The sequence below is a fragment of the Eptatretus burgeri genome, chromosome 2 (assembly GCF_056783735.1).
Source record: "Eptatretus burgeri isolate ZD-2024b chromosome 2, Ebu_testis_v1, whole genome shotgun sequence".
Classification (NCBI taxonomy): Eukaryota; Metazoa; Chordata; class Myxini; order Myxiniformes; family Myxinidae; genus Eptatretus; species Eptatretus burgeri.
In genome coordinates, this window is record NC_140962.1 from 15067626 (window position 1) to 15080347 (window position 12722).

Genomic DNA, 12722 nt, shown 5'->3' on the forward strand with positions numbered 1-12722 from the left:
GTGCCCAATAGCCCAGGAGACTGCTTTGGTAGCACCAATTACCTGTACAGAATATGGTCCCAATGGATGGATGGATGATAGTGAGACCCAAGAGTTTGAGTGACTGAACTTCCTCAAGAGGATTGTAAAGAAAGTAGATAGGAAACTTTTCTATGCAAGCTGGTCACACCCAGAGAGAAGAGTGAGAGTGTGAGAGTGTGAGATTTGTCAAGATTGAAAGACATATTCGAAGTGTTTGACCAGCTTGTGAATCTATCAAGTTCTGATGAAAGTGAAGAGGCAGCTGCCTGCCTACCTGAAGGATGAGGGATGTCACGACAGAGGGTGGAGTCATAAGCAAATCGATAAGGAGGATTTTTCAGAGAGTAAGAGAGATAGTTTATGAAGATCAGGAATATGGCTGGACCCAGAACACTGCCTTGGGGCACTCCCACCTTGACAGGGAGAGGAGATGAAAGGATTCGGTTGAGGGCCATATGTTGGCTACGAGAGTGGAGGACGTCAGGAATCCAACAGTGGAGTTGGCCTTGGATTCCATAGGCAAACCAGTATGGAGAGTAAGGCAGGATGCCAAACTGTATCAAAAGCATGAGATGTGTCCAGAGAACAACCCTGATCTCGTGGCTGACATTGAGGACCTCCATCCATTGTTGGGTGAGTAGAATCAGCATGTCCAAGGTGGAATGTCCTGTTTTGAAACCAAATTGGTGATGTGAGATGAGGTTGTTGGAGAAAAGGAAGGATTTCATATGAACTGCGATGATGGATTCCATGACCTTGCTGATGCTTGGAAGTAAGCTGATAGGTCTGCAATTAAGGGGGGCAGTATTTGCACCATTTTATGTAATGCAGTGATGTTGGCTGATTTCCAAGCAGATGGAAGATGACCTAGGGCGAATTATGGGGTGGAAAAAGTAGAAAGAGGATGTGCAAGAGCACAGAGCAGGTTGAAACAGGTGTGATCCTGCATGTGAACCCGATTTCGGTTGGGAGGAGAGGTTGCACCATAGTTGGTGGAGGCCCTGGTCAAAAGCTCCGGAACATATATATATATATATATATATATATATATATATATATATATATATATATATATATATATATATATATATATGCAGTGGAATGAAGCAATGTGGAAGAGTGCAGAGTGAAGATTTTACATATTTTATGCAAGATGGATGGATGTGTTCTACCATAAGAGTTGAAATTGTAACATTTAAGGTTTGGACTGATTCCGTGAACATTGTGGCATTTAAGATATATACGACATCGCCAGAGGAAATGTGCAGAGGTTGGAGACACTTGCGTCACATAACGGTTGGGAGTAGGTAGAACTTTAATCACTACTGTGAGACAGCATGAAGCATACCGAAGGGCAGATGGTGCAACAATTGCTGACCCAATCTGGCCAAGATTTTTCAATTCTAAATTTCTCGGCGAGACTCGCATCAGTTTGGGTCATTCGTGGTTGGGGATGGCCCGTGAAATTGGACAGAGGTCAAAGCTGGATGAATTCAGTCCATATCAGAATTGTCATTGTTGTTCTACAACTTATAGGTGGAGTATTGTTTTTTTTTTAATTTTTGTCGGAAGGGGAAAAAACTATTATTTTCTGTTTTTTAAAAGTTTGATCCTCGTCAACAAGGTGTCTTTAATGTCTGTCTGCATGAGAAAGATTACAAAGAAAATGTGTTTTCACCAGATCGTTTTCCGACGATCAGTACATTTGTGGCCTTGCGTAGAAAGATAAAAAAAATAGAACGAGTGTGATTGTTCAATTAAACTGTATAATGTTATAATTATTGTAAAAGAGTAAGTATTGCAATTACTTTCATCATTGTCAGCCATTGGATTTTGAAAACTTCCAAAGTTGTCGTCGATATACTGTACATATTTGGACTGATTAGAAAGTTCATGGCCTACGATGACCGGGGTTCATCGTTGCTTTTCATTCCAGGCCACTTTAATGATCACGAAAGAACATCTCACCTTTTGGCGACGCCGGTGCAGGTAAACTTTCAAACCAACAAAATTCCCCAATCCTGCCCAGGCTCAACAATTACCGACGTTACAAGTCAGTCGAGAGCATTCATGAGCCCCCCCGCCCCCGACAATCAAGTGAAACTTCACAAAAACAATCTTTTTCATTTAATATGCTTACTTGAAAAATCAGGTGAAAAAGGAACGGAAAAAAAAAAATTGGCTTCTTTCATTGCAGCATAAACATCATTATAAAAAATTGTGGCACATCCAACCAATCATCGGATAATCAGCAAAAGTAACTATTACAGTAGAAATTGCAACAACTATTAGGAATTGCAGAAGTCTGCAATTATCGTAAGTGGTTGTTGAAGGGAGGAATTTGTGCTTAAGTGCTTTTGAGATGTGGCATCGTCAAGCCCTGCTGAACAAGAAACATTTTATCCTCCAATTTGTGCTCCTCTCCCGAATTTACCAAAGGGTAAGTATGACTTCTAGATGCCCGGTTAATCTCCATAAATCGGACAGACTGCAATTATATTTGTTCGATGGAGTTGACCTTTCACCATACCGGTGTAATGAGAAAACATGGAAACACTGAAGGTGGATCGTGGACCAGTCGAGTTTCCTTTTCCAGTTATGATGACATGATTCAAAAAAAAAAAAAGGTAACGGAATAAGAGGTGTGTGACGTGCACCGTTTCAAAGCATGTGCATTTTGGAGGCAGATTGAATTTGTGCAGATTGAATTTGTGCAGATTGCACAGGCAATTTCATCTGTCGGTCAGTCCGTCCCACTCTGCGAACAACGGCTGGTGCTGCCAAAAGTAGTGTATTTGCAAGCATCATACTGGGTGGTTCGCAACTGCAATTCAATAAGTCAGTTACCACCCAATAAGTCAGAGATGGTATCACCACATCTCACAGCACTCTCAGTACCAGAGTATCGTTGAGACCGTCGAGGCAAGTGTGCTAACTCTGCATCATCCCATCGGACCCACAGGCAATGAAAGCTGCTGACTTCCAGTCGCATAAAACTTGACTTACAGTGTAAGATTAATGAATTGAATGCAAATGTTTTTGGCAACCCTGGGAAATGACTCAAGATAGCCCTAACCTCAACCCCTACCCCCAAACCCCCAACACAGATGTCTAAGGCTATTTTTTCGAAGTTACTTTTGTCACTACTGCTCCTTTCATGCCAATAAACGATCGCAGATATCCTTAAAAAAAACATTGCTATTGGTAGTTTGCACTATAATGGCACATTGTGTCATCATACCTCTCGTGAGCAAACTGGAGACGTAGAGTGTAATGGTGGAAGACTTGTGCAACTTAAGTTGAAAGCTCATGATGGATAGCAGAAGAGAACTAGAATAGCAATGGTAAAGCACATACCTCTGCTCGGCTGAACAGTTTACGTTTTGTATCCCACTGATCTATCTCCGGACCTTAATATAACTAAAATCGATTCAATTCGTCCTCTCCACCAAGTATCGCACGAATCCGTCCACAACTTTTTGAGATATCGTGCAATATTTTCATTTTTGCCCTTATCTCTCGAAAGGTGAAGAATTACCAAAAAAAAAATTATAGTATCCGGATCCAGATCTTCAGCAAAATGTAATCAATTCATCCGTGTCACACACCCAACCTGTCCACCAAATTTCATCCAAATCCATCCACAACTTTTTTGACATATCCTGCTCACAGACAGACAGACAGACAGACAAATGAGAAACACGTCGTGCAGAACATGATACTTGCGAAATCCCGAAAACAAATTTGATCTAAAAAATAATTGGTGGTTGAATTCAATGACCAAATATGCAAATCCTCCTCAAATTTCTCGTCAATCGGATGAAAATTAACGATTTTATAAATGAGGACTTTGTTGACCTTTTGACCTTAAGACGTCAAAAATAATTGGTGGTTGAATTCAGTGACCTGATGTGCAAATCATGTTCAAATGTCTCGTCGATCGGATGAAAATTGATGATTTTAGAAATTTGACAAAGTTGTTGACCTTTTGACCTCAAAATCAATCGGCGTCTTGTTTGTGACCAACTCTACCATGAAATGAAGTTACGTGGAGATTGGTATAAAATTGTGACCTGGAGGCGATTGACAAGACAAACAGACAAACAAATAAACAGACAGAATAAAACACGCGACCAACCATAATACTTGGAAAAATATTCGATTTTCACAAACAACAAACAAACAGACAGGGGAGAAAACATAACCTCGGTCCACCTTAGGTGGTGGAGGTCACAAGTCCACAAGGTACAGCAGTCCTTCGATGAACTGCAGACAGGTGTTGTGGTGTTGAGCAGTTCAGCTGCTGGCTGCACCAAGTAAGAACTTGGCTTGACAGAGAATGTCCTGTCTACAATTAGTTTTGGAAGTCAGCTTTGATATATGGTCTTCCCAGGAGAGATCATGGCTGATGGTGATTGATTCCCAGAAGTTTGACAGAATGAATTTCCTCCACTAATTGATGTTGGAAATTGGTATTTTTTTTCATCCACGGTTGACACTTATGGAAGAACGAGAGGAAAAAGGCAACAAACTTTCAATGATGGTGATTTGGCTACATTTATGATCCACGAGCAAAGACAACCCGTCACTTCTCTGATGGGAATATTAATGGGGGGGGGGTAAGAAGGAGGAGGGAATGAGGAGGGGTTGGGGAGCAAGAAGGGAAGTGAGGAGGGGTGGGGGAAGGGAAGGCAGCATGAGGGGAGGGGAAGGGATGGCGGTGTGAGAAAGGACAAGGTAAAGCAGTGTGAGGGGAGGGTCCATCCAGACATAACCACCATCCGGACACGTCCAGAGATAACCACCGTCGGGACATAACCACCGTCCAGACACATATGGAGATAACCACTGGCCACACATAACCCCAGTCCAGATACTTTCGGAGATAATCACTGTCCAGACACGTAAGTAGATAACCATCAGCCAGATATGTGCAGAGATAACCACCATCTGGATATGCGCGGAGATAACCACCATCCGGATACGTGTGGAGATAACCACCGTCTGGCTGCATGCGGAGATAACCACCATCCGGGAATAACCACCGTCCAGATACATCAAGGAAAGGCAGTGTGAGGGGAGGGTCCTTCCGGACATAACCACAATCCAGACACGTATGGAGATATGACCACTGTCCATACATAACCACCCTCTGGGTACGTAAGAAGATAACCACCATCTGGATACGTGCGGAGATAACCACCGGCCGGACATGTGCAGAGATAACCACCATCTGGATATGTGCGGAGATAACCACTGTCTGGATACGTGTGGAGATAACGACCGTCCAGGCATAACCATAATCCAGATACGTCAAGGAAACGCAGTGAGGGGAGAGTTTGTCCAGACATAACCATCATCCGGATGATGGGTACACTGAGGGTTGGAGATAAAGAGGGGGGGAGAGAGAAAGGGTGGAGGTAGGGAGATCGAGGAGTGGTGGGGGAGTGAGGAGGGGTGGGGAAAGGTAAGGCAGTGTGAAGGGAGGGGAAAGAAGCGTGAGGGGAGGGGAATGCAGCATGAGAGGAGGGCAAGGGAAGGCAGCATGAGGGGCGGGCAAAGTAAGATAGTGTGAGGGGAGGGTCCATCCAGACAGAGCCAGCGTCTGGATATGCTCAGAGACAGAGAGGGAGAGGGGAGAGCGAGAGAAAGAGGGGGGGGGAGAGATGTGTGAGAATGCTACACTATATTAGGAGGGGGTGGAGTGAGGATGGGACAAAGAGAGGGAGAGAGAGAGAGAGAGATGGGGAAGGGGAGTTAGCAGAGAGAATATGTTATGCTTTATGAACAACACCAACACACACACACACACACACACACACACACACACACACACACACACACACACACACACACACACACACACACACACACACGGAGAGTCCCTTTACAAATCCAAATCTACCCAAATGTACCACGTCCGTGTGTGCTGTATCCATACCTCTACCTTGCATAGCAAATTCTGACTGTACATCCCGATCCGATTGGGACACAAACTCTACCACTATCAACTGTAGGGCGCTCGGCAAATGGCTTAAGCACTCAATCAATCAGTCCAATGAAATGGTTAAGGAGTTGCTAGCTTGGCAAGCGATAGCAAGCTGATTGGTAATGTCACGTACCTGCAAAAAACTAAACGTCGCCGGTTTCTTAATATTTTCAGATTTCACTGCAGATTTCAAGTTATTTAGTCCACCTGATCCGATCGTCCAAACTCAAATTATATTTCTATATTATACACTTCAATTAGTCAGTGAGATAAGATTGTAGAAAATGGCATCATATACTGCATGAAATCGCTCCAAGCTCCTGATTTCAAAACTATAGTACTTACAAAAGCAATGTACACAACGATTCGTAGCTATGATGAAGAAGCATTCCATAATATGAGTGAGGAAAGTGAGAGAAAAAAAAACATTTTGAACGCTTTATCGTTAATAAACCATTGTGGCTTGTTCCAAATCAAGGCATTGCTGAGCAGGCCGAACAAAATGAGGAAGTAAGACCCCGGCCAGGGACAGCGAGGTGACCGAGGAAGCATGGAGGTGTCTGAGGATGCGCTTGATAAAAGATATAATTAAATAAGGCCATTAATTATCTTCAAAAGGGGTGTTTTAATTAACCCAAACATCCAATTTTCACTCTTGCACTTCCTTGGAGTTCCCTTAGTGCGCATGCAAAGTTTCAGGCCACCAGGTTTCATGGCTTTGGCGTTATGGAGGAGACACACACACACTGACACACTGACACAGACACACACACACACACACACAGACATTTATTGGTACAGATAAGCATGGGAATTGACAAACAGGAAAAGAGGAGTGAGTGGAGTGGAGGGGAGGAAACACTAACCTAGGGAGACGGATGTAATGTTGTGGTGACAGCACATAGGTATAGCAGGACTTCATTGAGCACCGGACAAAGACCTCGGAGGCCAACTTTTTACTTCCCAACAAATGATGACTTGGAACGCCAGAGGTTGCCCAGTCTGCAACTGATGTTGGAGGTCAACTATTCAACGTGGTTCACCAAAGAGGGGTCATGGCTGATGGTGAGGCATACAAGTTCAGGAGATTGAATCACTTCCAGTGATTGACCGTACATATATAGATAGGTGTGTTCATTTGGTAATCCTGGAGGGACAAAGGTGAGTCCATGAGATTTGCCATGATTTAAAGATGCGTTGCACTTGTCAGATGAACCTCTAATGAATTCCAGATCAGCAGAGGATGACGCAACTGCTGTGCGCCTGTTATGGGCGACTGTAAACAATGTGGAATAACCCACTAACACAAAAAAGGCTTTTTTTTCTCTCACAAAGGAGCAACTCTCAAAACACCAGCTACACCTCATTCCCCCCTGGCAGCAGTCCAACACATTTGTTGTTTGGAGTTTTTAAGTTTGGAGTTTAAAAGTTTGGAGACCTAGGCCTTGAGATTAGGCAGTTGATGTTTTCTGGCTCGCTTGAGGATGGACACACACTTGTTGCAAGGCTTGGGCAATGAGCCAAGGGTGCTCTCGGTTGTAGTGGAGCAACTTAGCATAACAATTGTGCATTTTGTGAGGAAAGCACCAAATTTGGAACACTAGTAGCCTATCATATTATGAACAGATTTGGATATTGGGCCATCTCAAAATTTTTGATGGCAGTGGAAAATGGCTGCCACAGCCATCAGCAGCTGAATTTGAGATGGCCCAATATCCAGATCTGTTCATAATATGATTGGCTACTAGTGTTCCAAATTTGGTGCTTTCCTCACAAAATGCACAATTGTTATGCTATATTTAGCTAAGTTGCCCCACTATTGGGTTATATTTCCATGCTGAGAAGGTAACCTGCTTGATAGCCACACCGGTCTTGCACAAAGGATTTCGTGCACAGTACTCGAGGCTGAGATCTGGACAGGATAGCTCGATACAACATCGGAAAATCGGATCGACTTATGCACAAGCGAGAGCAGGCTTTTGCGAAAGCTTTTCCAAGTGGAGTGAATCAGATCAGATGCAGAATTGGAACACCAATCCTTTTGCAAAAGAACAATTTGCAGCAGACTTCAGACTTCGCAAACTTCTCAGCACCGTGGTGGTTCTCAATAAAAACAGCGAGAAGGATGTAGATTCTTACAAAAGCAAGGAAAGAGGGGCAGTGGGAAAACCAGGAAAAGTTGGACGTAAAGATAGCCATTACCAGATCCAGAAAAAGAGGACGAACCATGAGCAGAGGTCTGCATTGAGAGGTTCACAGATTGCATCAGACCCATGGAGATGATGGAAGTTTGTATTCTGACACAAATTTTTTTTGGTATAGTTGTAGTTGCAATGTCGATGCTTAGTTTGAAACAGAAATTAATATCAAAATACCTTAAAGCATCAGTCTTGCACTGGACATGTGTTTGGGAAATCATGAATAATCAGCAAGACGGGGTTTTCTGAGGTTTTTTTGTATACCTTGTCGAGGCTCATATGAGAGCAAACACACAAAGCACAGCAAGGGGGGCATGAGACAAGAGGGAAGGACAAAACAGTGGGGAACAGAGACATAAGGAGATCTGTGGAAGGGAGAGGGATGGGGGAACATGGGGAATACAAGATGGACATGACAGGGACTTTCAGGAAGGAAAGCAGGGAATTTGAAGGAGGTGGGTTTGGGGTGGATTAATGGGGGTAGAAAATATCAAGGATTTGGATGAGGGATGGTAAGAGGTGGTGGTGAATAGCTGTTTTGAAGGCCTGGAGGGAAGAATGGGATTGAACAGAGTGTGGGAGTTTATTCCAAAGGCGGGAAAAAAGAGGAATGAAAGAGTGAAGGTGAGCAGTGATTCGTGATTTTGGTAGTTTTACCAGAAGGGGGTTGTTGATGGACCTTGAGCGCTCTGTGGAAATATGGTGGGGACAAATTGGGGGAAAGGACAAAAAGTGGGTCGGGCACAAAGTAGGGCAGAGTGAAAAGTGGTTGGGTGAAAATGGGAAGGGCAAAATAACAAGGGGGTGGCAAAATAAGGAGAAGAGCAGAAAGGGGGAGACTAAGGGTGAAATTATGTGGAGGACAAAATAAGATGTGGAGGCTGAAAATGTGTGGGGATGTGGCGAGGGACATGAAATGGAGAGGGAAGAGTGAAATGGTGGGGAGGCAAAAAGGAGGGGGAGGGTGAGAAGGGAAGGGTGCGAAAAGGGGGGGAGCAAAAGGATGACGAAAAAGGAAAGGAAGGCAAAAAAGGGAGGGAAGGTGATAAAAAGAAGGATGGGGAGGAACGAATAAAGGGGGGCGGGGGGGAGTGTACAAAAAGGGCGAAAGGGAAAAGAAAGAGGGAAAGGAAAAAAAGTGGGGAGGGCAAAAAAAAAAAGGTGACTGCTCACCTGTTTGACAGTCACTGTCTTTCACTGTCAAATAAATTTAAATGTAATTAAAAAAGATAACCGCAATAATAAAGGGGAAAACGGCAAAAGAGGTGGCTTAAAAACGGGGGGAAGGTTGAAAAAATAGGGAAGTACGAAAAAAGGGGGAAAAGGTTGAAAAATTGGGAAGCACGAAAAAAGGGGGAAAACCCGGTATTAAGGTTAAAATAGGATATGGAGGTTACGAAAGTGGAGAAGGTTGAAAAAAAAATGGGGGAAAAGATGGAGGGCTACGAAAAGGGGGACAGGTGCAAAAAAATGGGGAGAGCACAAAAATGAGGGAGAAGGCCGAAAAAAAGGGGGGGAGAATGGCGGAAAGGTGGGGGAGTAGGGCTTAAAGAGACGGGGGAAATGGGGAAATAAGGCAAAACGAAGTGAAGGGGAAGAGTGAGGTAAAGGGAAAACGTGTTGTGAAGGGGAACTGTGGAAGAGGAAGATGGGAGGGTTGTTTACTCTCTGAGTGAGTTCCGCCGTCGTACCGGAAGTTACGTCACGTCCGGCGCGCGGGTTTGGTTTGGTCCTGCCCGCTCTCAGGAGCAGGCGGATCGTGCGGGAGTCGTCGTGTGTCGCGCTGCTGGGAAACTACCTGTGAAACGGTGAGGGTTGTGACGTCTTCGTTACCTTTGGTCCTGTTGTATTTCCCCGTGAGTTTGTTTTAATGTGAGAAATAATATCGGGTCTCGCCTGAGCTCCCCCTCGTGGAGGACCAGTTACAGTTACATCCGCTCGTGTTTTGCGCTTATTTTCTCCAGTTTTGAAGGCCAAGACGATCTGCTGACAAAAACTTGTGTGTGTGTTTGTGTGTGTGTGTACGTGTGTGTATGTATGTATGTGTGTGTATGTTTGTGTGTACATGTACGTGTGTTTATCTGTATGTGTGTGTGTATGTATGTATGTGTGTGTATGTTTGTGTGTACATGTACGTGTGTTTATCTGTATGTGTGTGTGTATGTATGTGTGTGTGTATGTTTGTGTGTACATGTACGTGTGTTTATCTGTATGTGTGTGTGTATGTATGTGTGTGTGTATGTTTGTGTGTACATGTACGTGTGTTTATCTGTATGTGTGTGTGTATGTATGTGTGTGTGTATGTTTGTGTGTACATGTACGTGTGTTTATCTGTATGTGTGTGTGTACGTGTGTGTATGTATGTGTGTGTGTATGTGTATGTATGTACGTGTGTGTGTGTTTGTATGCACGTGTGTATGTGTATGTATATGTACATGTGTGTATGTACGTGTGTTCGTGTGTGTGTGTATGTATGTGTATATGTGTGTTTGTGTGTACGTGTGTGTGTGTGTGTATGTATGTATGTATGTGTGTGTATGTTTGTGTGTACATGTACGTGTGTTTATGTGTGTTTGTGTGCATGTATGTGTATGTATGTACGTGTGTATGTGTATGTATATGTACATGTGTGTATGTACGTGTGTTCGTGTGTGTGTGTATGTATGTGTATTTGTGTGTATGTGTGTTTGTGTGTACGTGTGTTTGTGTTTGTGTATGTATGTGTGTGTGTGTGTGTGTGTGTGTGTGTGTGTGTGTGTGTGTGTGTGTGTGTGGTATGTATGTATGTATGTTTGTGTGTACATGTACGTGTGTTTATGTGTGTTTGTGTGTATGTATGTGTATGTATGTACGTGTGTGTGTTTGTATGTACGTGTGTATGTGTATGTATATGTACATGTGTGTATGTACGTGTGTTCGTGTGTGTTTGTGTATACGTGTGTTTGTGTTTGTGTATGTACGTGTGTGTGTGTGTGTGTGTATATATATGTATGTGTGTGTATGTTTGTGTGTACATGTATGTGTTTATGTGTGTTTGTGTGTATGTATGTACGTGTGTGTGTGTTTGTATGTACGTGTGTATGTGTATGCATATGTACATGTGTGCATGTACGTGTGCTCGTGCGTGTGCGTATGTATGTGTATGTGTGTGTATGTGTGTTTGTGTGTACGTGTGTTTGTGTTTGTGTATGTACGTGTGTTTGTGTATGTACGTGTGTGTATGTGTGTGTGTGTATGTTTGTGTGTACATGTACGTGTGTTTATGTGTATGTGTGTATGTATGTACGTGTGTGTGTTTGTATGTACGTGTGTATGTGTGTTTGTATGTACGTGTGTTCGTGTGTGTGTGTACGTATGTGTATTTGTGTGTGTGTATGTTGTGTGTACATGTACGTGTGTTTATGTGTGTTTGTGTGTGTGTGTGTTTGTATGTACGTGTGTATGTGTATGTATATGTACGTGTGTTCGTGTATGTGTGTTTGTGTGTACGTGTGTGTGTGTGTGTATGTATGTATGTATGTGTGTGTGTGTGTACATGTACGTGTGTTTATGTGTGTTTGTATGTGTGTATGTATGTACGTGTGTGTATGGATGTACGTGTGTGTGTGTGTTTGTATGTATGTGTGTATGCGTATGTATATGTACGTGTGTGTATGTACGTGTGTTCGTGTGTGTGTGTATGTATGTGTATTTGTGTGTATGTACGTATGTGTGTTTGTGTGTACGTGTGTTTGTGTATGTATGTGTGTGTACGTGTGTGTATCATTGTGTGTACATGTGTGTGTATGTACGTGTGTGTGTTTGTATGTACGTGTGTGTACGTTTGTATGTACGTGTGTATATGTGTGTGTGTGTTTGTATGAACGTGTGTATGTGTGTGTGTGTTTGTGTGTCCGTGTGTTTGTATGTGTGTGTGTGTCCGTGTGTTTGTGTGTCCGTGTGTTTGTGTGTCCGTGTGTGTGTGTCCGTGTGTGTGTGTGTGTGTGTGTGTGTCCGTGTGTGTGTGTGTGTGTGTGTGTGTGTGTGTGTGTGTGTGTGTGTGTGTGTGTGACTGACTGCCTGTTTTTAGAGGTTTCCCATATTACTCCTGATTGCTGAATGTCTTCCCATTCTTAGTTTTTGTTATTTTAACCTCGCTGCAAGTTTGTGGGTTTACATGATTGTCTCTCATTCTTCCCTTCCACCCCCCCCTCCATTCCCCAACCCCAACCTTTACCACAGTAAAGAAGGAAATCTTGACAGTTGGCTTTTCATTCAACTTCATAAAAACATTGACTGTTCCTATCTCCATCCTTTATATCGTTTTTAAAAGTCCTCATAAACTACCTTATATATTATATCCGAGTTTGTGGTTTCGTGTCGCGCTATCTTCGACTTTGTTCTGCGCTCGAGTAACGTGATATTCGGTTTGCATTATCTCAAGACCATATGAGGTGCATGGTACAAAAAAAAGTAAATAAAATGTTTCTGAAACGGTGAAATCGTATTCCACTTACTGCATTAAAGTAAAATTA

At 43.2% G+C, this 12722-nt stretch overlaps 1 protein-coding gene across 2 annotated transcripts in view; it reads left to right on the forward strand.

Annotated features, from left to right (window-relative positions):
• Nucleotides 1-9869: 9869 nt before the first annotated feature.
• Nucleotides 9870-12722, forward strand: part of LOC147031468 (protein kinase C epsilon type-like) — a 169460-nt gene continuing 166607 nt past the window's right edge. Inside the window, exon 1 of one of the 2 annotated variants that reach the window (XM_085863716.1) lies at nucleotides 9870-10016. The gene's annotated coding sequence lies outside the window, so the exon portion shown is untranslated. Of the gene's footprint in view, nucleotides 10017-10187; nucleotides 10210-12722 lie in introns of those variants that run through there. The other variant, XM_085863726.1, reaches the window with a different exon arrangement.